Source organism: Monodon monoceros, unplaced genomic scaffold, assembly GCF_005190385.1.
Source record: "Monodon monoceros isolate NGI ecotype Baffin Bay Population unplaced genomic scaffold, NGI_Narwhal_1 Super_Scaffold_2, whole genome shotgun sequence".
Taxonomy (NCBI): domain Eukaryota; kingdom Metazoa; phylum Chordata; class Mammalia; order Artiodactyla; family Monodontidae; genus Monodon; species Monodon monoceros.
The window spans coordinates 92,912,358-92,937,872 of NW_021703776.1; the positions used below are offsets into that span (position 1 = coordinate 92,912,358).

General features: G+C 48.0%; 1 long non-coding RNA gene across 2 annotated transcripts; it reads left to right on the top strand.

The window, feature by feature from the left end:
* The first annotated feature begins 4,069 nt into the window (after positions 1 to 4,069).
* LOC114901268 lies at positions 4,070 to 19,616 on the top strand. 2 transcript variants are annotated; one of them, XR_003795094.1, is made up of 5 exons: positions 4,070 to 4,326; positions 4,557 to 4,699; positions 14,824 to 14,899; positions 15,336 to 15,526; positions 17,956 to 19,616. It is a non-coding gene; the product is annotated as an uncharacterized LOC114901268 (long non-coding RNA). The 2 variants fall into 2 exon arrangements; XR_003795095.1 differs by lacking the exon at positions 14,824 to 14,899.
* Positions 19,617 to 25,515: the final 5,899 nt, after the last annotated feature.

Here is a 25,515-nt window from a genome sequence, read left to right on the forward strand (position 1 = left end):
CTTCCTTCCTTCCTTCCTTCCTTCCTTCCTTCCTTCCTTCCTTCCTTTCTCTCTTTCTTATACCAGGAAGCCAGATTCTACTTGTTTACTCATGTGTCAGTGCCTCCATAAAAATAATATAGGTAAATTAGCTTAGTATTCTAATTATCAAAATAAGAGGCTTTTGGATGAGAGCTTGCACTAACTAGGCAACTAGTGAAACATGGAAAAACAACCACAGGAATCCTTTGATCCAAAAGATGGGAAACTTGTCAGCTATCCTTTGATTAACCCAGGAAGGCTACCAGTAGGAAAGGATTATTTACTTGATATATGAGAAATATTTTATCTTATCATCAAGGACATATTGCTAGAAGTTGGCTCTGGTTGCTACAAAATGCTCAAGGAGAAGATTTCTTACGAGAGAATCCTGATTGCCAGGTCTCTGAGTGAAGCATGAAAGGCTTTACATTTGTAGCATCAAGGGCCCTATTGACAGTCTAGTGGCATCTATGGAACCCCTCCTAAGAATGATGTTTTAAATGCATAAAGTAAAATGCATACTATTGTAAAGGAATCCTATTATATTAAAATGCAGTTATGCAAATATTAAAAAAGATTAATATAGTAATACATGAGGTGTTTTTAAAAATTATCACATTAAATAACAAGATCTAGCGGGTGGATCTAATGTCATAACGTCAGTGTGATGAGCAGCATAAACAATATTTTGAGATATCTACAATTTTTTTTTACACTTTATTTTTAATCGACGTATAGTTGATTTACAATGTTCTGCCAATAGCTAACTTCACTGTTCCTTCGTACTAATGAAAAATGGTAAGATACTGGCCCACAAGCTTGCCTCTTCCCTTCAAAATGTCTCTGTTACTTTTTCATTGGCCAACACAAGCATGTGACCTAATATCTTCCAGCTGCTGGTTAGCAAGAAGGGATGGTGAAGGTAGCTGTTTTCTGCACTATAGGAAACACATTGTAGCTGGGATTGTCAGTCAGCATTCAAAGTGAATGATGCCACAAGGGCACACAGGGTGTGGGGAGCTAAGAGTACTGTCACACAAAGAATAGAAAGATTTGTGTAACAATAAATCTCCTTTCTTGATCTTCTGCCAACATATTGTCCCAATTTGAAATGAGATCCAGGCGCATTTTCCCTTTTTACAAAGGCTCTCTTGTACTAAAGCAAAAGATACGCTGTCTATATCATTCTAGGAGTTTATAGAGGCAGAAACCAAGTTTCTGTGCATGCTTGTGTGTGTGTGTGTGTGTGTGTGTGTGTAAGTTCATGCACATTATTTTATACGGGAAACATCATATTTTCTGCCAGTGAAATTAATCCAAGGGTACACTATAGCTTGCAGGCTGGAGGTTCTCTGCTCAGAGTGGTCAAAAACTCTTGCTTGGAAAAGCTGACATTTTTCTAAATTGACTTTTTTTTCTAGGTAACTGTGTGCCTTTAAAAAAAAAGTTGCTCCATTTTCATACTCTTTTTGTATAGATCTTATGCTTGTTTCCTTTTTTTAAATTAACATTTTTATTTTGAAATAAGTGTGGAGAAAAGTTGCAAAAATAGTATAAAAACTTCATTATATTCTTCACCCAGATTTCCCAAATATTATCCATAAACTATAAATTATTTACCATATTTCCTCTCTCTCACACACGTGCACACGTGCGTATAATTTGAGAGTTTGTAGACACAATGTCTCAACATCACAAAATGCTTTCGTGTGTATTTCCTAAAACACAAGGACATATTCTTACATAACCACAATATAATCAGCCAAGTCAGGAAGTTAACATTCATACAATGCCACCATCTAATGCACACACGTTAGTCAAATTTCACCAATCATCCCAATAATGTTCTTTACAAAAAACACTAAACACCAACAATGACAACAGCAACAGGTAGTAATTTGGATGAGGAGCACATGGTGCATTCATTTTAACTGGATTTTTGTTTTTGTTTTTTTGCGGTATGCGGGCCTCTCACTGTTGTGGCCTCTCCCGTTGCGGAGCACGGGCTCCGGATGCGCAGGCTCAGCGGCCATGGCTCACGGACCCAGCAGCTCCGCGGCATGTGGGATCTCCCCGGACCGGGGCATGAACCCGCGTCCCCTGCATCGGCAGGCTGACTCTCAACCACTGCGCCACCAGGGAAGCCCTGGATTTTTTTTAAGTTTACTGTGGAACTATACCTCAGTCCCTCTTTTTCCTTCTTGGTTTTGACATTTTCACAATTACAAGTCAGATCTTTGTAGAATATTCCTCATTTTGGGTTTGTCTAATATTTCCTCATGGTTATAGCGAGGTTGTGCATTTCTTGGACAGATATTACGTAGAATTGATGTTATGTGTTTCCTGGTGTGCCTGTCAGGAGGCACATGATGTCTGTCCATGACTGGTGATGCTAATTGGCTTACTTCCTTGAGGTGGTGTCTGCCAGGTCTATCGTAAAATTACTATTTCCTCTCATCATAATTAATAAATATATAATGAGATACTTTGAGGCTATGTAGCTATTGGGTTACTCTCCTATTTTGTCACCCATTGATGATTCTTCTCTGATTCAATTTATTACTATACATGTATTAAATGGTGATTTTCTAACTTCACATTTTTTTCCTCTATATTCATTACTTGACATTAAAAGGGCTCTTCTTTCTTTGCTATTTATTTTTTGAGTGATGCTTGGTAAATAGCTTCTTCCCTGAGCCCCCCCCCAGATGCACCCCTTCTCTGAGATCCCCACACATCCTCACAATCCAGCAACTAAAAGTCTAACTCTTGGAAATCAGGGGGCTTCCAGGGCTCCTCTTCACTGGCGTTCACTTGGACTGGTCAGTGCCTGTGCTGTGGCTTCAATATGTGAAGCCAGAATGGGATTCCTGCCCATCCAGGAAATAGACTAGTTAAGGGCAATTGAACTTCTGGTTCAGTGGTCCTCAATCTCGGATGCATATTGGAAACACCTGGAGAGTTTAATCATTCACTAATGCCTAGTCGCTGCTCCCATCACCCAGGTGACTCTGATATGCTGTCAAGGTTGGGTGTCACTGCCGTGGTGGAGCAGTGGAGTCGGGGAGCCTGCTTGTTCGTCTCAGCTAAGTATAGCAGGAATTTAAACGTGATGAGAATTCTAGCAAACAGGAGTAAGAAACTAACTTATCAGCTTTATGAAGGAGAGGGAGACAGAGACAGGGGAAGGAGGAAGAAGGAGGAGGAGAAGAAAAATAGAAGAGATGGGAAGAGAGGAGAGAGGGAGGGAGAGAAATGGGGCAAAGTATAAACAATGGATAAAGCTCATTTTAGGGCATATGGGAATTCTTGTGACTTTCCTATAAATTTGAAATTGTAACAAAATATTCTTATTCCTCAGGAAAGACCAGGTCCTTGTAAACATTAGCCTGTGGGTCCTCTTGTCATCACAGAAAAAAGTAATGAGGGAATACATCCCTTATTTGCTCTCCACATTTAAGATGGAGTTTTGAGTAGAGGAGGTGAGATGCAAAAAGAGTTACAGAGTCACTCAGAGCTGACCTGAACTTAGAGACCACTGAGGGATGAGGAATGACAGAGACCCATCTGCCAGAAGGTTCTAGGAGGAAGTTGGGGTCATCCCTTTCCACCTCAACTCTGAGCCCTTCTTTTTGTAATGTATCATTAGGCTTTCTGGAAACTGCAGTCACAAAACACATAAACCGGAAAAACACTTGAGGTCATCTAATTCACGCTCCTACCCTGTGTAGGAATGTTTTCAAACATTTCCCCGTCTAATATATATGGATAATATCAATATAAATGCATCCCTTTTAAATATAGAAACAAATCATTCTCCATAGGTTGATATAAATATAGTTCCTCTCTGGAGGCAGTCAGCAGCGGGGGAAATGATCCATGGCACTGGGAAAGACTCAGAGGTGGATGCTGTGAACCCAAGGAGAAAATGGCCAGCCAGGGGCTCATAGAAGCTTCACCTCAGCTCCACAAGGGCGGGGGGTGGGGGTGGGTGCTTGTCCATTTCCTGTTCATTTTGGTGGTTTCTGTTCTGACCTAATGTCAAGCTCACAGAGGATGCTCAGTGAATATGTGCATGGCGACTAAATGCTGAGATCAAGAGATGGAGAGGAAAACAAAATGAAAGAAGGAAGGCTTAATAAGAACCAGAAATTGAAGTGGGTACAGAGGAGAGGAACTGCACAGGGCCATGAGCTATACAAATGGAGCATTAGAAGATTCTGGCTGCAGAACCTTGGAGTAGCTGCCCAGCTGACTTGAACTTGTCAAGACAGACCCGAGAATAAGGCTGTAGCACAGACCGAGGTTTGTCATCAGAAACCCAGCCAGGAGATTCTTCTTTTTTTGTCTTTCTGTTTTTACCTAAAAGATCGAGGTCGAAAGAATTTGCTTGGGGGGGCTTGGAGTAACACAGATTGGAATAGAAATGTCAGACTTATTTGTTAATTGGGCAAACCAGAGAGAAAAGGTCTCTTTTGATTGTTTTAAGTTTCTGTCTAGACTCATTTTTATCTGTGTGTTTCTTCATGCTGTAGAATGTAATTTGTGCACTTCAGACTGCTGCCAAAGGGCCTCAACTGTGTTTTAAGATTATGACCTAAAAGAGAGCCTTCATTTCACTTGAATGTTGACAACAGAGAAGCCCAGCAGTGAACCCAGAGGATCCCTCTGGCTTCCGGTAAGCTGTGTTTTCTTCTTTGCCCGGCCCCTCAAGCAGTGGCAAGGAGTTTACCGAGGCTAGATCCCTAATCTCCAGGGAGTTAGGATCCCTCTAAATACCTCGGAATATTCAGGGTAGGGGTCCCTTCCAGAAGTTAGGAACCATGAGCAAGGCGGTTCATGCACTAGCATGCCCTTGACCTGTTCTCAGAGCCCAAGTCAGCCTCCCTGGCCAGTTAGGCTCTTGACACCTGGCGATCTGAGTGTTGAGAAAGTGGTACTTGTTGAGTAAATAAAGATCATCTGACAGTGGAGGCACAGGTGAGGCAAGCAAGGCCTGCATTAGATGTTGCAATTTGGGCAGCCAGGCCCTCCAGTGCCCTCTGGATGCCTTATCCTGAGCCATTCAAGAGACCTCCCAGCTGCCTCTCCTGGACCAGAGGCTCAAAGGAAAGAGATGGCAACAGGAAGCGAGTTGAATTCTATTTAACTTGGTGTCTTGAGCTTTGTTCCTTGTAAGCAGAGCACCTTCCTTTACTGCAAATCACACATGTGGCTTGCTGCCTCTGCCTCACAGGAAGGGTTGGACAAAAATGTCAGAAGAAAAGAGAAACCGGAGCCCCTCCAAGGCCAGCATGGGCCGAGGAGGGGTTACAGGGCTCCCCCCTCTGCATTCAAGCCCCCTCCTCCCCACGCGGCATCCCCTCAATCAAGCTGGGGCACTGGACTGCTCAGAGACCCGTTACCTCGCCCAGCCTTGAATCTAGATTTCGTTAGAAAATGTGTGGTCCCACCAATGCTTCTAAAGCTTTAAAGGATGGATTGCCGAGCTTGTCATGGGAAAGGCTTTAGGGACTCTGTGTCACGCCCAAGCCTGCAGTTTCATGGCCCAAGTCATGAGAAGGGCACAGATGGAGGACTTTGGGGGCCAAAGCAGAGGGAGTTTCTGTGTTTGGTGATAAGGGGAGGCCTGAGCAGGGAGGGGCCTGAGTACGTGGCATGAGGAAACGGTATCAGGCTCCAGCCCGCACGGTGGCTAGGAGCCAAGACACGGCCCCCTGCCCAAACAAGAGGGCAGTCAGGGGGAGGCGCCTTGGTGTGGCAGTGCTGGAGCCCGAGAGGGCCATGGGGGCAGCCCTGAAGCCTACAGGGGTTCTGTCCTGGGGCTCCACTTTTCCTCTGGAGGACTCTAAGCAAGGACCCCAGGGAGCAGGGATGATTTCCGGAATCCAGCCTGTTGTGTTTTCCACTAGCTCCTGCAGGAGAAGGGAGAAAATGGGTGAAGGTGGAAGCATCCCCACCTCCTTTCCTCTCCTAAGACCTTACTTGGTCATCCCCAGTACTTGCAGCCTCACAGGCTAACTGGGAGACTACCATCCACACCCACAGCAGCATCAGTGCTCTTTCTGCTCCCTCAGCTTCTCCTTCTTTGACCCAGCGTTCCTGCCATTGGCATTCATACCCCTCATTCTTCTCTTTTCCGGCCTCGTCCAGTACCCTCCCACTCCCCTCCATCCCTAACCCTGGGAGGGTGGTGTCTCCTGGGACACTACGTCAATGGTCTCTTATCACCATCTGCTGGGCCTCCTCGCAGGCCTTCTCAGCCTTTTTAATGTTCTCCAGAGTCCACTCCACATTGTCCATGGCCAGCATGCCCTCCACGGAACTGTCATGGGCAGGAAGAACAGTCACTAGTTTAGGGTTGACTGAAAGCTTTGACAAAATGTGTATAAAATAGCCTCATTTTTGTTAGCATCAGTTCCATGTTGGCATAAACCATAGGAATGTCTTACAACTCAATGGCACAACTGTGAGCTTGGCAGGAGAAATAGCATCAGAGCTCAGAGAAGAGGATTTTTAAAAGTGAAAAAGAGAAAGTTCTGGCCTTCCCTGGTGGCGCAGTGGTTGAGAGTCCACCTGCCAGTGCAGGGGACGCGGGTTTGTGCCCTGGTCCGGGAGGATCCCACGTGCCGCGGAGCGGCTGGGCCCGTGAGCCATGGCTGCTGGGCCTGCGCGTCCGGAGCCTGTGCTCCGCGACGGGAGAGGCCACAACAGTGATAGGCCCGTGTACCGCAAAAAAAAAAAAGAGAGAGAGAGAAAGTTCTGACTCTTTAAAGAAGTGTTTCTTAATCTGGGGGCCATGAAGTCCAAGAAGGTTGATAGGGTGACTTCAGGGAAACTATAAATGTCCTGAAATTATATGTGAAATAGGATGTGTCTGCAAAGATGTGCATTTTTCTTGGAAAGGAGTTTCAGCGCTTTCATCAGAGTCTCAGGGAGGCCCCTTAGTCCCAAGTAATTAAGGGTCACTACTTGAAAGTAAACAGTCTTTGAATCAGGTAGTACATGAGAAAAAGGCAGACAAATACTTTGTACACAAGTGATCTGACTTCTAGAGGTCACTCTTAAGGGTCTTATCTTTCAGGATGACTCACTCTGATGCCTCCTCCCCCAGCACATGGGCCACGTAGATGATGTCAGCGTACCCCATGCAGCTGGAGATGTTGTTTCGGATATAGTAGAAGAGAAAGATGAGGCACATCTCATTAACGGTGCTGGGACCCCCCTGGAGAAGAAGAGAGAGAGAGAGAGAGAGAGAGAGAGAGATGGAGAGACAGAGATACACAGGCATGCAGAGAGAGGGGAACAAGGTAGGCAGAAACTAGATTAGGTGATCATTCTACCAATGAGACTGTTTTCCTTTTCCCTTAACCTTGAGCCAGCTCACTAATTGTTATTTACTACTTCTCACCACATTTGCTTTCTCCTCCTGTGTTTCTAATTGGTGGACAATTATTGATATTATTTCCAAAGAAATATCCCACGTATCTTCCCCATCCTCTACATTTCCATTGCTATTGCCCTGGTTTGAGAAAAGATGGTTGAGAAGATGAGATAAGGTACCGAGTTTCCCAAAAAAGCCACTCCCTTTGAGCTTCCCTGGAATTCCCCATCTCTACATGTCAAAAGCAGGACCCACTCAAATATGTCACATGTTCAGGTCACTGTAATAGGACCTGATGATTTTTTCCCCTGTGAATTCCCCTAGTGCGTTTTCCCCATTCTTCTCTTACGGTGTATTTTACTTCCTAACTTGTGTTGTAATCATTTGTATGGCTGTGTTTTCTTCCTTGGAAGCATGCAATCCATTTTGAATCCTACAGACACTGAGACATTCCTGACACACAAAATATGGGCTCCTTGTGACCATAATAATAATAGCTAACTCTGACAATCTACTAAAAGTCGGGCAATGATCTAGATGTTTTAGGCGTGTTCATCAACTCTCCCCCAAATCTTATGAGATAGATAGTATTAATTCTTTTGAGAATTAGGAAACTGAGACACAAGGAATCTGAATAACTTGTCTAAGGGTATAAAGTTATTAATGAGCATGTTGACATCCAGACCCAGGCGATCAGGCCCAGAGTCCACGCTCTTAGACACGATCACATGCTTTCCTTTCATAATCTTAGTGGGTCGTTGACAGAGAAAACGGGAATCCTTGTACCCATCTTACAGTCATGGGGATGTGAGAGCATGAAGCCCCATGTGCCTGGGCAGTACCATTGGAGAAAGAAAGGGGCTTCAGCTGGAATAATCTGAGTCACGTGATGGCCAAGGCCAGGGATGGCACTCTATTCTGAGGCTACTGTCATTGACCACGATGGGGAGAGAGGTACTTACAAAAGTCAAGGAGTCGCGGTCCAGCGTCTGGTAGTGACACCCTACCAACAATTCATCTCCCTGTGCAGAGCGAAACAAAGGCTCAAAGTAAGACACAGAGGGACTGGTACAGTCCTCTTGGCTAACAGTAGTGAGTGCTGACCCTGCCTTCCCCCAATGCCAGCCATGCCTCCCCCCAGGCTCCCACTGGCTTGATGGCCACTCAAGAAGGTAAATCTCGAGTCTCCTGCAGATTCAAGTCATAGGAATCATCTTTCCAGATTGTTCAGCATTGTGTTCCATTTCTGGAGGGGGACAAGGGGAGGGGACAGGAATAAGGAGAGGATGAAGCAGGGAGGGGGTCTGTCAACAAAGAAGCAGCGTGTGCAGTCATTCTGTGGGCACAGATTGCCCGTAAAATGAAAAAGCTCCCTCCGCTGTCATATTCCTGTCATCACTACTCTAGGGATAGTTCTAGCTTCTCCTACTCCCAACTGAGCATAACGTCATGCCGCAGAATAAATAATTATTGCTAACATTTATTTCCAAATACAGAAGGGAGAGCTTCCAATCCGTGTCTTCCTTACCTGTATTGCACGGCCTGCAGAGTGCGGCCAGCCAAGTGGGTGTGGAGCAGGTAGCCGCAGACCTGGATGTCAGGCACCGGGGCCCCGTTCATCTGTGGCAGGGAGGAGACCACCTGGCTTGTTAGGAACTCTCGTCTGGCCCCGCTCCTCGGTTTCCTCCTTTCACATCTGACACCTTCGTCTTATGACTGAGACACACCCCTTTAGTCCCTACTGGACCTCCTGGCCCCTCTTCCTGCCCCGCAGCCCTGCCTCCTGGCTCCCCCGCCCCATTCAGGTGAGCGATTTTCCTGAGCACCAGGCAGTGGTCATTCTCCAAATCTGGGGCTCAAGCTGTGCCTTGTGGGTCACAGCAGATTTGCGATGGGGAACCGGGAAGCTCAGGGGAGGAGGGGTGCCTCCCAGCTTCACCTCGTCAAACTTCTCCGCCTTACACAGCCCATAGGACGCAAAGGACTCGGCACCCGGGGGTATGAAGTGGATGGGCAAAGTGCAGAAGCCCAGCTGCAGGACACCTATGTCATATTTGCGTAGCTGCACCGTGTAGTACACTTGAATCCCCGAGGAGCCGTACACACCTGGTGCAGGAAGGACCAATCACAGGATGCAGGAGACCGTGTCGCACGGTGGGGAGGAAGAGGCCCTGGGAAAGTGGAGGGGGGGGCGGGGGGGCGCTGCCAGCAGAAGAAGTAGGCGTGCATCCTGCATCCCTTCCCGACACCTAGAGGGCTCAGCCAGCCTCACCGCCGCTCTCCCGTAAATGCTCTAGGCGCTCACCAGGAAGACGGTGCAAATTGCTGTAGTGAATCTCCAGTCGGACCCACTGGGGGTCCAAAGCCATCCCAGTAGAGATACCCACGTCACCTGGAAACTGGTAACTGTTGGATGGAGGGTGATTTGGCGGCAAGAATGGCTGGGAAGTAGGTGCAGGGACCCGGACCTGCCCTTGTCTTTTGGCCCTCGTCCCAGACCTCCCGTTTCCCCACCTTCTATCAATCCAACAATCCCAGTTGCCCAACCACACGTGTCCCCTTAGCGGCTGATTTCTCTCATCACACGACTCACTGTGTCCCCGACAGCCCAGCCCACGATGACCTGTGAACAGAGGGAGGAGGCGGGGTCGGCCCCGTAGCAGTCGCTGATGCCCTTGGGCAGAGCACTGGTGTTGCCGCAGGCGGTACACCAGGATGTGGTGCCCCGTCGTCTCCTTGTGATGGACCAACTTGGGCTCAAACTGGGCGGGGGACGCAGGACAGAGTGTGGTCAAGATCTTCTGGGCCATGTTCTTATCCCCGCTGTTCCTTTTCCCCAAATAAAACTATGCCCGTCCCCACTTCTCTCTCTTTCTCTTTCTCTTCCGTTCCCTCTGTTTTTTTTTCCTTCCCCAACCTGTCATTTCCCCTGCACTCAGTCTGACTCCTCTCTCAGCCCTCACCCTTTTAAAATCCCTTCCTGATAGCACAACACACTTGATCCAGCCGGGAACATCCCAAGACTTTCTACTTTCCCTTAAGAACCTCGTCAGTTCTCTATATTTGAGCATGTGATCATGCCTTGTTGGATTCACTCTCTAAAGAAAACAATGGCTCCCACACATTTGCCACTCATTGTAAGGTCACACTTTTATTTATTCGATCAAAAGTGAAAGCACTCAAATGTGAAGTCAGATGACCGACTTGAGTTTCCTCTAGCCAGACTTTCCCGACCTGACAGCCTTTGGACACGTCTCCCCAGCCTGCACCTCCTCCTGGGCTAAGAGAACACAATTCTGGGCCCAGGACGGGACTTATACTTTGTTCTTTGCAAACACTCATTAACCAATGACCGTCATCAAAATCGCTGCTGCACCGTGGGGCGTGAATAAAAGAGTGCTGGGAGCTATAGTTCTGGGCTCAGGAAATCACGAAACTGCCACCTCCACCAAACCTGGCCTGGCCCCCGTGTTCTCCTGACCACCTCCCTCCTTCATCCTCCCAGCAGTTTTCTGAACACCATCTCTTCAGAGTCAACCATGCCCACTGCCTGTCTCGACCACCTTGACAATGTCCTGAAGTCTGTTTCATGGTACCTTGTAGATACGGTGCTTCTTGCTAACGATGGAGAGAGGGAGGAAGGGGCAGGCGTACGTGGTGTCATCCTCTGGGATGAAGAACTGGACAAGGACACACAGAGGCTGAGCAGGTGGTAGGGAGGCTCCCAGAGAAGCAGGGGAAGGGACAGGTCGGGGAAGGGTGGCCACTTGAGGGCCAGTTTGACCATCCTCGGGGGACCAAGGGGAGTCAGAGGAACCTCAGTTCCAGGAACGTACTGAATATTGGGTGCAAGAGGAAGGTCTGGATTGAGAGGAAGGTGGGCAGTGGCTGGAGGCGGCTGGGTGGGGAGGAGGGGCCTTACATCAGTGATCTCCAAGTCATGGGTGATGGTGTCCTCGGGGACATCGAGATCATCGGGGTGGACAATTTGGAGCAGGAAGATGGACTCACAAAAGTACGCTCCCGATCCAGCTTCAGAGTGTCATCTGGGCCGTAGGTGGCAAGCACCCTCACAGTGTCACTCTGGGGGCATCGAGGTGCTGCAGCCCACGAGCAGCACTTTGCACACACCCACACCCAACCACTGACACAAGCCACTTGCTCACATCGACACAGTGGAACTTACAGGGACAGAGTAAAGGGACAAACTAGGTGATTAAATAGTTAATACCACAAGGGGATTGTAAGTAGAGAAAAAAGTATGGCGGACCCCTGTAAGTTAACGATTACTCAAGAAAGCAGGCTTACTTAACCACAAAACCAAGCAGGCTTGCTTAGCAACAAAACCATGCAACAGAAGCATGAGACATGCCCCAAAACAATAAAACAATGGTGACATGAGACCCATATCCTTCCCAGTGAGCTCAGTAAGTTAATGACCCCTAGGACATGCTCTCTGCACACATCAAAAACAATTTATGGAAAGGTGACATGTCAAAGTGAAAGACCCTCACTGTACTGAGACCTGAAATAATTTTTCCGTAGTACCACGACAGTCCTGGCTTGATCATGTTGGGACAAGAAAACTCCCCTGCCCAACCTGGAGGCAGAGCTGATGATGGAAGCTTGTGTCTACTCAAGAATGAGGAAGAAGTTGGTCTTCTCCCCCTCCCCAGTTTTCCTTTGATTGTAAAACTGTAGACCACTAAGTTCTCTGGGGCGGCACCCTCTCACCCACCTGATATAAGCCTCACAAGCTTCCTATTCTAATAACTCACTTCTTATCTGTCACTTTGCCTCTCCCTGAATTCTTTCTGCACTGAGACATAAAGAGCCAGAGCTCCTTGGAGCCCCCCCCAAAATGCCACCTAGCGGTTTCAGAAAGGAGAACACTTCAGACTGGGGGTCAGAACTAGTCAGGTTCCAGTTCTGCCTAGAGGCTGACTTGCTGGAGATGTTGAGTAAGTCACACCCCCTCTCATGTCCCCTCTCTGAGCCTGTGTCCACATCTGGTTCATGACACTGAAGTTCAAGGAGATCAGACAAGGTTCTTCAGGAGGGGACGCTAGGGAGGGTGGCATGGGGCTGAGTCAGTGGGAGGCCACCTGTAGAGGGCTGGTGGAATCAGAGGCGGCAGGATTGGGGCCGTGCCTGGGAAGGCTGAGAGAGACGAGGGCCCTGGAACCAAGACTGGCTGCCTGACAGGCATGGCCATTCCAGGTTGGGGGTGACTTCACCTCCTAGAAGGCAGGCTGCTTGTGAGCAAATGCTCCTATCTCCTCCCTCTTTTACCGTGATGTCTTGGTCTTGAGGGTCACAGGAGCGGAAGGGCCTGGAGAAGCGCATGGTGGTATAGATGGTGTCTTCTGTCAGTGCCTGCAGCTCTGCGTCCTGGCTCCCTCCTCCAGAGCGTCTTCATCCACCAGGTGCTGATTCTAGGGTCCAGGAAAGGTGAAGGGGTAAGAACCAGGAGCCCTACGTGGTCACGGATTCAGAGTAGTCTGGGTCCATTTAGCCCCAATAAAGTACCAAATTAGCAGAACCCAGGTCTGTATTATAATTTGCTCCTAGGACAGAGCATAGCATCAAGGGGGGATTCGTGGGGACGAGGGATGGACAGTGTCTGATGGAGTTTAACCACTTGACCTTGCTTTGCTTCTCCCATTTCAAATCTCATCTCCATAAATCCTAATATTCCTGTATCCCCAAGTCTTAAAAGCTCACTTATTCTCTGAACTGTCTATGCTATTCCTCTTCTCATGGGGCTCTTAACATGGGCACTTCGCCATATAAATGAAGTTCAGATTGAGTGCGACTGGGAGACGCGTGAGCTGCGTCTTCAACTGTAAAATGCGGGAAGAAACCTCATGGTGATGCTGTGAGGTTTAATGTGCAAAGAATTTGGACCAATGGCTGCTTAACCAAAAATGAGTAACAATTTTAAGCTATTATTGTCGCAGGTGCTGATGTTGTTGTTAGATTATTTTATGTTGTGGTCTATTTGACTGATCCTAAAGGTAACTGAAGATGAGGACTGTGTACCAAACAGCTTTGACTCTCCCCCCAGTGACCTGCACCGAGACCGTGGTCCAGGACTCTCTCTCTTTCAGTCCAATGGCTCCATTCCCTTGGCAACTTAGAGACATGCAGTCTGGAAGACCTAGATTCAAACTCTCCAATGGACCATTTCTGTAGGGAGAGGTCAGCCATCAGTTGGTGCTCTGGGCCTGGATGTGTTTGGAAAATGCGGATCCTTCCTGGACTCAGAGCCACCCTCCACCCAGGAAGAGACCCTCACGCTTGGGAGGGAGTCACCCTCACACTCACCGAGAAATAGACATTGCCGTCCGGTGAGACTCCTCCAACAACCAGATTGCTTCCCACCATGGTGTAGCGATTTGTGATACCCAAGCCCACCCAGCCAGCTGTCTGGACCTGGAGCTCAAAAGTGATGATCTCAGCCTCAAGGTCAAAGTCCCAGTGCAGGAAAATAACATTAGAAGGATCTAGGAACATGGAATAATGCAGACGTGATGTGAGGCCCAGGTGGTTGCCTTGAGAGGGGGTCAGCAGGGCCATAAGTAGGAGAAGCCAAAAGAGAAGGGCACAGGCCATGGCTCCTGGGGTCTGAAGCATCTCTCCTTAGATGGACACTCAAGAAGTATGGACTTATATGTACCTCTAGGTAGGCACCATGCCATGGGGGAGGGACAGAGTGGGGCTCTTCTGATCTCATTATCTCTGGGTTCAGAGTGGTGCCACTTACATAACTTGGAGGTGTAAGGTGCCCAGAGAAGGTTGCCCTTGCCCTGGAGTAGGGACCTGGCATGAAATTCTTGGGAATGAATCACTCAGTCTCCTCCCTCCTGACCCAATACCAGTGTCCTATCCATGGGGACCCTGCAGAATCAAGGAGGTTTTATTTCTCCCTGCCTCTCCCTCTATTTCTCTCTCCCTCCTTCCATTCTCTCCCTTTCTGCCCCCACCATCCCTGTATCCTTGGATGTTCTTACTGAGCGCTCTGGCCTCTGGCACATGTCCCTCACCCCAACTTCTTATGGGCATTTTCTATTTTGTCTCTATATAGAAGTGATGCACAGACAGGGAGTGGGACTCCAAGTGGCCCTGCCTTCCAGCCTCCCTACAGTGCAGGAGGAGAGGAGGTGTTGGGAGATGCGGAGGGGAAGGCTATGGTCTCCATCTCCTGGAGGAGTCTTTACTACTAATCCCTGGAAGGACATGTAGAGGTGAAGGAGCCATAATCAGCTTTCCAGATGGGCACGTCTGGGGCAGCTGCAAGTTTCTGCACGTCGCTGGGGAGGAGCAAAGAGGCGGAGGAGGGGAAGGAGAGGGAGAAAAGGGGGAATAAATGTGAATTTGCCTTTGGGATACTCTGCATGTTGCCCTTCCTCCCACAGATTGCCATTTGGAGAAGTCACCTTCGGGGACCCTCCACTGGAGTCTTGGCCAACTTCCCCGCTGGCAAGCTCTTTGGTACGAGGCAAACAGAAGAAACGCAGAGGAATATTAAAATATCAGAACATCAGAGTGAAAAGGAACTTTAGATCCACTTGATTTTCAAAAAATTCCAGTCCACTTAATTTTTTGATGAGGAAATGGGAACATCAGGGAGCAACATGCGTAGTGCCCGAACCCCCATCCCGTCGGCGGCAGAGCTAACTGCGAGGCCATAGGGGCCCTGCCCCCAGGATGGTGCTCTTTCCATTATTTCCTTAGGTCACAGACACCCATAAGCCACGCAGCCCCCTGGGGGCATCTCTACTGTGGCTTGTCCTGGTGGAGGGAGCTGGTGTCATTTGCTGGCTGCTCCTTAGGGAGGGGACCAAAGTCTCTAATCCTAGAGTTCTTTCTTCCAGTGTGAGTGACAGAGCTGATAATCATTTGACCCTCAGTGTTCTTCCTCCATCAGACAACGGAGAGGATCTGAAAAATTAACAAGGATACATGCCTCGAGGGCCTCCTCCATCACAGAATCCGGACCACACACCTCCACACAGGAATCCAGCTTAAGTGAGGGCAGGAAGAAGCTGGCGCCTCTGTTTACGCCTCCATTCAGGCCACGCATGTTCTTCTCGTCACCTATGGAGCCCATCAAAGCTGGTAAGGACCCAGCTGAGGTTGTTTGCAGCTGCTGTGAGCACCTGAGTAGTAACTGGGGTGCGGTGGGGAGGAAACACCGTTCCCAAGAGGGCAAGCATACCACCCACCTCTGAGCAGGCAGAGAAGGTAGGGAGCTAAGCAGCCACCTGGAAGGAAGAGGCTTACTTTGGCCCAGGACGGGAGCCTGGCCAAGGCCAGAGGATGGAGCCTGGGGAGTCACCGACCTTGAGGAACCGGAGCCCGGGGAGGAGATAACAGGGCTGTCAGAGACACTGTGATCCCAGTCGCACTTGGGGATTAAGACAAATGGAGAAGGGGGCCGGGAGATAGGACTGCCAGCCCTGTAAACCAAGATGGGTCCAGGATCCGTTTTCCTGCAATCTGCTCACCGGCCAGAGTGCTGACCACCACAACCCCAGTTATGGTTTTCTCCCCTCTCCCAGCCCCCTTTCCTTTAGTCATCCAAATCCCAGAGTTGACTCTCTCAGAAGCAAACCTCAGGATTAAGTGCACGAGGCTTGTGAGGACACACCATCTCAGCGTGTCCTTTGGTCTGGTATTCAAGAGGTGTGATTTGGGCAATGCTTCACAGAGCTCATCTCTCTCCCTCTCTGGAGTGACGGATGTGGCTGGGAATAGGTAAGGGGGCCAAAGACAAGAGTGACTCAGCACATGAGATCAGAGCAGAGGTTACCCGAGGGGAAGGGGACATGGGGGTGGGTGAAGGGAGTCAACTGCATGGTGATGGATGGTAACCATACCTGTGGTGGAGATCACTTTGCAGTGTGTACAGGTGTTGAATTATAATGCTGTACACCTGAAACTTAACGTACAAAAAAATCAGATTCCCGCCTCCCCCCCAAAAAAGGGAATCAGCACATGTTACTTAGAATGTAGTGCAATTGACATTTTGTGCACATTTAGATGATGCAAATTTGAAAGTGTGATATAGAAAATATTAATGAAGTTACACACGGAATTGTACATAATGAAAATCCGTATTTTTAAAAAAATCGAACCACACGGTTTCAAAGCTTGCGAGCCAAGTGAATTGTAAACTGTATTATACCATCACCAAATGCCATCAGTGACTGTTATCTTTGGCCAGACTCGTGTGAACCATATTGTTGCATGTATTAAAACTCCAGCAGATTAGAAAAAATAGTGACTCTGGGAGGCAAAGACCCCCAGGATGCCAGGCCGCTGCTGGGCCGCGACACACAGACTCTCTCGGAAGATGGGTCTGCAGCCTCACCCTGCTCTAATTCCCTTCTCCATTTATGGAGTGTCCTGACACCAACTTGAATATTGTGCAGCCCCAGGTCCTGAAAGAGTAAAGTTTTGTTGCTAGACCCCTCTGTGTCTCCATAGTTCTGTCTATAACATGCTGAGGTTGTAGCCACGGTAGGTGTGGGTCTTTTAAATCTCATTTCCCAGATCATTGGTTACCAAAACACGAGGCCTCTTATCAATGTTAAAAAAAGTATGAGAACTCGTGATTTGAATCTCAGTTGATTACTAAGTGATAGGAGATTAAAGACCAATAAAAGCCACTATATGTTTTTATCGGAAGTTTACAATTGCAATAATAGAGGTCAACTCATTAAGCGATTAGTCTCTGCCAAGTTTTACTCTCAGAAATGTTCATGTATGAATCCACTTACTCCTATGAAAAGGCTTTCATTATTATCTTCATCTTACAGAGGAAGAAACCGAAGTCCAAGTTCACACTGCCAGTAAGTGGCAGCACTGTGAGTTGCTGGGAAAATACAATTAAAAACAAAATCCCCTCCCAACTCAGAAAATCTCTCCACAAAGGTAGAAGAGAAAGAAAACAGTTTTATTATTGAATAATCATTAAGTCAGAATGTGATACACACCACAAGCATTTCGTTAAGAGATTGCAGAGACAAAAAAAAATTTCGGCCTATCATACAGACCAGCAGATCAAACCCACTGCACACGTGTTCTCAAGATAAGCAATAACTAGTCCCCAAATGAGAGGACTCGACAGGACCTTTTGTTCGTTCATCCACAGTTCACGCTGAAGTCACTTGGTAATTGGGCTGTCTATCTGTGTTTGCAAATTGGCTTTACCAAAGGAGAAATAGACATGTTATATCTTTATGATGAAATCATTTTGCAACTCGGTGCCAGCCGTCTGCTCTAGACTAAGTTAAGTTCATCTTCCTTGATGTTTATATTCCGAAGAGATGGTTGCAGGTCCTTGAGAAAGACATTCCTGGGTCTTAATGCTGGCAAGAGGTGATTTAGCTTTTAAGAGTGTATGCATTTCAAAGAGACAGAGAAAGAACTTACAAGTTTTCTACAGTAAATGCTCTAAGAAAATGGAGGGGAGGGAAGTCTCTCCCCTTATTTTCAACAGGAGAACTGAGCCTCTTCCATTTGGTTTGTATTTGCTTTTACAGAGGAAAACACAGGTCACTGGAGATGAGTGTCCATTGCCGACCGCCCAACACTGACCTGCAGCAGCCTCTATGCCTATGAGAAGAGGTCTTTGTTCAATCTGCAAGTGTGGCTTCATTGCAATGAGTTACTTTAATTCCTTGCAAAAACTTGAGGCACGGATTCAGCACGGAATCTCTGCGAAGCAGCTAAGAGGGTGCAGGGCCAGACACCTTCACTAAGGCCCCCAGTGAGCCTGGGGAGTGTGTACGAGTGAGTGCGTGTTGGCGTGCCGAAACAGGAAACTCCAGTTTGAGGTTTGAGCCTCAGTGAGAAGATACGATCTTGAGTTTCCTGGAAAAGCCGCTCCCTTTTGAGTGTCGGGCCCAGACAGCCTCAGACACTAATCACCACCTTACAGGCCAAGATCAGCTCTCCTGCCTAGGCTGTCCCTGTGCCGTGGTCCCCCGTCCCACTGCCCTGCCGGAGAGGCCCGGGAATGGCCCTGTTTCCCATCCTGTGGGGCTGGGTTCTCATGGGTGCAGTGAGTACAGGTCAGAGGCCAGGCAGAGACAGCCACTCGGTGGCTTGAGGGAGGGAAAAAGGGACTGGGTCACTGGGGCCCCTGTGGGTACAGAGGTTTTGCTCCCTGATCCCAGATCTACATATCTCCTCGCCCTGTGAGAGTGCCCGTCCTGTTCCCAGCAGCCTCCTCTCCGCCTTACTCATAGGACCCCCTCTTCAGGATTCGGCTATAACTAGTTATTTCTGGCAGTGGCCTTTAGCTACCTTTACTACCCCCAGGACCTTTAGCTTGGCCTGCTTGTGTGTTTCAGATGCCGACACAAGCTTGGTGGAGCAAAGCCCCAGGTGGGTCCTGGTGCCTCGCGGACAGGCTGAAACCCTGCGCTGCACCCTGAGGAATTCCCAGTACCCCTGGATGAGCTGGTACCAACGGGATCTCCAGGGGCAGCTACAGTTGCTGGCCAATCTGCGGAGTTCTGGGGATGAGAAGGTCATACCCCTTCCTGGAGCAGATTACCGGGCCACGCGGGTCGGTGAAACAGAGCTGAGCCTACACGTGGCCAATGTGACCCAGGGCAGAGCCCTATTCTGCACCTGCAGTAAAGACACAGTGAGACATCCTTCTTGGGCAAATGAATAAAAACCGCCCCTGCTTCCCAACCACAGACCCAATGTCCTCCTCTGCCCTGACGGTCCCCCAGCCTGCTTCCTCCCCACCCAGAGACTCCCTTCTGGCCTCTTTACTACAAGCAGACCTCCCCCGCCACTTTCCCACTGCGCTTCAGAGACACTCGGCCAAATGAGCACAGCAATCGACCCATGGGCTCTGCAGGGCTGGGGGCAGCCTTGACTCTGCCACTTGGGGCTTTGGGGAAGACCTCATCTCACTGAAACTTAGTTTCTGTGTTTGCAAAGTACAGACAGTAACTCTACCCAACTCAGAAGGTTGCTGCTAGGATTAACAACGCAATTCAGGTGAAGCCTTTAGGAAAATACAGAGGCACGTAGGAAGCACTTAATCACTGTTAGCTATTTTCTCCACAGTATGCGTGTATAAGAGGCATATTGCGGGCTTCCCTGGTGGTGCAGTGGTTGAGAGTCCGCCTGCCGATGCAGGGGACGTGGGTTCGTGCCCCGGTCCGGGAAGATCCCCCATGCCGTGGAGAGGCTGGGCCCGTGAGCCGTGGCCGCTGAGCCTGCGCGTCCGGAGCCTGTGCTCCGCAACGGGAGAGGCCACAACAGTGAGAGGCCCGCGTACCGCAAAAAAAAAAAGCATATTGCATTTCAGTACCAGTATCAGTGCCCAGAGGGGTGCTGAAAAGAAACCCAGAGAAATTCTGGGAGCTCAGAAAAGGGGTAGAGTGAATATCTCAACGTATGACCCCCCACTCACACCGCTGGAATAAATAAGCACACGTTTTTTCCAGTTAGATCCACATTCTCGGCACTCAGCACTGCCTAAATTTCTCACACCTCAAGCTCAAGTCGATCTTTCTAAAATTAAGATCCACAGAGAGGGCCTGACCTAGAAAGGACCAGCGTCTGGGTTCCATAGTGGAGGATTTACCAAATATTGACCTAAAAGCCGTGGCTCAGAACTGGGTCTGCAGCCTGAGGAAGGGCACACATGGAGTGAGGGCAGAACAAGGAGACTCAGCCCCAGACAAATGGCCGGGAACCAGCGGGAGAGGCGTTATGAGAGAGAACCCCATCCTGAGACCCCTGCAGAGACGGGAGACCGTACCGCAGCTAATCCACTCTGCTTCCAGCTCAGCTAATCCACTCTGCTTCCAGCTCGGAGCTTCTCCGTCCTAGACGGTGTGGACCACGTGAGCAGGTAACTGGGGTGCAGGGTGGGAGTGAGTGAATAAGGAGGCATTTCAAAGGCAGCCCCGTCTCTGATGGCGGGGTGGGTGGGCGTGTGGTTTGCGGTGCAGAGCTGCAGGCACTTGCTCTTTCCTCAGTGCTTGTGGGCAGTGAGAAGTTTTTTCCATCAGGGAGCGCCATCTGCCCACGGATCTCCACGACCTGCACCAAGGGCATGACAGCAGCCATAGGTGTTGGTCTTCTCTCAGCCCCTCTCAGGTGTGGTGGTGAACACCTGCCCAGCTCTAGAGGACAAGGACAGGGATGAAGAGGAGGTCGAGAGCCTGGCCCAGAGCCCTGGGGGCATCTGGAGCCCTGGGGGCATCTGGAGACCTGTGTTCTCTCATTTCTCCAGGAAGGGTACCTCTGTTTGAGAATATCACTGGGAGGTCCGCAGTCAGAGGCCATCGAGAGGCGGTTTAATACAGAGGAAATGGTAGGGCAGGGAGGCCCTGGGCCGCCGGCTCTTAAAGGAAAGCTGGGGCCCTCTGCTGGCAGTTCTTAAAACAACTATAGCCAAGCATCTGGCTGGAGTGATGGAAAGGACCATTGCTCCGATGGGTTCCCTTCAACCTCAATCCCTGAGAGCTCTCTGGCGACTTCCTGGATGCAATTCTGCTCTCTCAGACCCTGAACTATGCGTTAATACTATTGCCTGTATCCTTGATTCCATGGTGATGAAACTAGCCCTCGCAGAATGGCAGATGGTAGGGGTTCAAACGATGCTTTTTGACTGAATGGATAATGTTATTGCCTGGTTACTCAGATAGGAAATATTGATCAATGTCCTGTGAGTCTCCCATCTTCAGGTTGATAAGTGATTTGTCCGTTTCTTTGCAAAGTATATTTAATTTCATTTTCTCCTTCAATACTTTCAAATGCTCTATTAGGCAAGTACATACCACCATTTTTTTTAAATAGGGAAATGGATGCTCAAGAGTTTGTATGACTTGCCTGATGTCACATAGCTAATAGTAGTAGAACCAGGTCTCAACAAACAGGAATTCTGTTTCTACGTCTAGGACTCTCAACACCTCTCTCTGCATAATGAATACATTACTACTGGGATGGGGGAGGTGTTACCTGGCCAGCATCTTTGCCCCCCCTCCAGAAAGCCGATGCACATAACATTGCTAGTGATGTGGGAATTCCCTGGTGGTCCAGTGGTTAGGACTCGGTGCTCTCACTGCTGGGGCACAGGGTTCAAACCCTGGTTGGGGGAAATAAAAAACATTGCTGTGATGCCATCAGGAGAGGCTGTTTGGCAAACATGGTCAGAGAACGCAGGGAAATCTACACACCACGTGGAGTAGGTCAGGTGAGTGGCCCGAGAAGAAGAGTGAGGAAAGGGCCAAGCTAGTCACCTGGATGCAGGATCAGACTGGAATAGACAGAATTATACTGATTAAATCTAATCACTTGGAGGGAAAAGCAGTGTATTTTCTGTTCGTGTAAACCAGCTTCTGCCCTGTAGTTGTCTTCACGGTTTGGATTAGTCTGAAGATCGTGGAATTGAAGGACTGGCACGTGAATACAGTCACCAACGACAGCTGTCTACTTGTTCTCCTTTGTCTCAGTCACTCTCTCAATCAATCAATCAATGTATAAAAATGCCTGCTCAGTTGTCAGTATTTTACTAGTAGGGTGTGACTTTCAAGAAATATGAGGCATGTTTCCTCTTTACTTCCTCCAAATTTTACCCCTCTTATTTCCTTCCTTATTCTTTCATTTAGAAGGTCCTCAGAGAGCAGAAAGCATGAGCTCAAAATTTCGCTTGTCGAGCGGCAAAGAAAGGAGTTATATATCCTTGTGTAACATCTTGGTTGTAATTCAGACTCCTGAGCCCCAAGCAGAAACACAGCTAGTATTTAAGACCCATATGCCATCGTTTCAGGGCCCCTGAGTAGGGGAGGAAGAGGGGGTCTAATGTGAAGGTAGGGGATTAAATACAGGTGGGCTTGGGGAGAGGGGAGTTGGTAATGAGTTAATAATTGTTAGGGTTTCAGGATCCATGCAAGGGTCCCTTGAGCTTTAGGCATACTCACAGAGTGCCCTGGTGGGAGCTTGTTGATGATAAACTGGGATGAACTGGATAAACTGGGTTTGGGATGAATCCTGACACGTTTGGACATGAAAATAGTTTTCATTCTTTTTTTTTAAGATTTTTTTTGATGTGGACCATTGTTTTAAAGTCTTTATTGAATTCGTTACAATATTGCTTCTGTTTTATGCTTTGGTATTTTTGGCGGCGAGGCATGTGGGATCTTAGCTCCCCGACCAGGGATCAAACCCGTACCCTCTGCATTGGAAGGCGAAGTGTTTACCACTGGACCACCAGGGAAGTCCCAGCAAATAAGTTTAATTCTAATTGAAGAAATAAGCACAGATGTAAAGAAATGGTGACAGATTCCCAGTCATCCCTTGGTAAAGGCTTCAGTGGAATTATGATTTCTTGAGTGCCTACTATGTGCCAAGTATTATGCTACGTGCCTTTCATAAGTTATTTATTCCCAACAATCCAGAAAAGTATTATGGGTCCCATTTGAGAGATAAATACACTAAGGCAAGAGAGGTTAAATTACTTAATTACTTGCCCAAGGACACACAGCTAGTAGCTGTTGAAGCTAGGATTAAATACCAGCTTGGATCCCAAATCCACACCCTCTCAACTACGCTAACCCTAGGTCACCCTTTGGGGGAATCTATGAATTAAATGAACTTGCAGTGGTGGGGCAGATGGTAGGAGTCAAAGAGGGGGGATGGGGTTGACAATAACAGGAGGGATTCAGCTAAGCTAACGCCAAAGCATACTGAAGTGAGGGTAGAAGGGCAACCAGGCAGGCTGTCAGGGCCAGGTGGCCAGTAGAGGCGTGGCAGGCCAGGGAAACTAAGTGTATGGCAGGCACTTAGCAGCAGGACGTTCTGACATCAAGAAGCTGGCCTCTTACGAGTTTCTAGCACCACCTGGGGAGAGTAAGGCAGAGTCCAAGCTTATAGGAGCCAGAGAATCAGACAAGGTTGTCAAGTCAGAGACAGCATTAATGCAACTGGGATACAAAGGGTGACTTTACTGCAGGAACAGAACAGAAGCCCAGTCATTAGAATTGGGCCTGTTAAGGTAGAAAAATGTAATAGCAAGTTTGGCTTGGTGATGAGTCACTTGAATAAGGAGGATGTTTAAACTCCTTTCACAAAGGACAGCATTGGACCCCGGTCTTGGGCTGCTGTTGTAGATGGAGCTCTGCGGACTATAGACGTGTCAATTAAATTGATCAGGGTAGGGGTTTGGGGCTTCAGAGAGCCAGGGACGAGCAAGTATAGACTGGGGGAAAGACAAGGGGAAGACATTTGTCTCTATGGCATATTGGTTTAATTTTGGTCAGAGTAGCTGCCAGAAAGCCCAAAGTAAGATAATCAAGCTGCCTAGTGCTGTGTGAGTTTTCAAAGGGCCTGAGAGTGATGGCCTTGGGGTTTCTTGTTAGTGTCCAACCCTGGCCCAGCTTCTCAAAGCCCCATCTTTAGCTTCCGCTGGGCAATTTGATTCTATTCCAATTTTTTGAGCCAGTGTCTTTAAACCAGGGGTTTTTTTTTTTTCCACCCTGGTTCCCTATTGAACAGAGCTCACTTTATGGTTTCTCAGATCCTCCCATCCTTGAAGTAAATACACAAAGGAAGAAATTCTAAATTAAGTTCTAAGACGTCTTGAAAGTCTCATCAGTGCAGTAGCTGGTGTTCATTTCTGTGCACAAGAACAAGCTCCAGCCTAACCTTCACCCAGTTTTTGTGAGACCCTATCCATTCACATTTAACTTTGGGGAGCTTTTCAGCCTTGAGAATGGTGGTTTTGGGCGTATCACCAATCCTGACGTATTGTTAGCGTTTGAGGAGGCTATAAGGAGTGACACCCCTATTTTCTTTACATAAATTCTGAACAAATTGAGAGAGATAAAGGAGTAGGGCAGATGGAGAGGGAAATTTCTAGCAATGTTACTTATGGAGCTGATAGAGAATGCGGCTTAGATATATGACAACAGGATGCCCAGTGCTGCAACTTAAAATGAGGCAGACTCATCCCGCCCTTCAGGATACTGAGGGGTAGCCTCCGTCCTATTTTCTGTTAAAAACACAAAATGCAAATGAACAGAGAAGCCTTGAAGAAGAATGTTGTAGGTGTCACATTTTCTCCTCCTTCAGTGTCATTTATCTCCTGCTAAAGAACCTTTTACATTTTAATGTAACTTGCTAAAGGAACATAGACAACGTCAAGTTATTAATTTCACCTGCTTCTCTAACTCAAAATGGAAATGAATGATATTACATGATGATGTTTTGGGGCCTTGAAGAGGATTCTCTCAAGGGTTCTCCATAAAAACGGGATCCCCGGGAATGAAATTGACAGGAAGTTCAAGTTCTTATTTGATTTACATAATCAAAAAACCAACCAAAAAACCACACCAACAGATCTGATAACAGTGGACCGATGTGAGTCAATGTGCGAAAGTATCACAGCCTCCTCTCTCGCTCACAGACCTGTTAGTTATATTAACTGTTTCGATGCCCCTTGAGCGGAAGGGAGCTGGAGAATGGACTCTAGTCTAACACTGAGAGGCTTCGAGCTTATATAAAAGTGACCAGTGTCTATTTGCCTGGCAACTTGTGCTCCACGGACAAGAACATAGCTTAATTTTTTGAGGGAAACTGAATGCGTTCTAATTGGTGGTGGGGGGAAGACATGGTCCGTGCCAACCTCTGATCAGAGTGGGGCTTATGAAAATTGAGCGATTCATGGATTTTTTTTTTTAACCTAAGTCTTTCCTAGAGCAATTCAATGGGGCTCTGTATCTATTTCCTTATTTCCTGTGTGTACTGTTGCTGGGGGAGGTGCACTTTTTAATCTACAACTGGTAGAATTGCTACAACTATTACAATCTCTCCCTGGCCTGTGACCGGAGGGTTTACCTTGTAGAAAACGCTAAGAGGAAGTTGACAGAAACTTCCTTTAGTAAATCTAATGCATGAGCACATTGCCGAGATCAGTACTACCAACACAGGCTTGAACTGCGCTGGGTGGTAATTTCTATTATAATCCCATTCAGTTCTTCAGCTTGGCCCAAGTCAAAAGAGTAGTGGGGAATGATAGTGTTCGATTATTGGGTAATCAGGTGGTAATGCCAATTATAGTTGCTGTTCCA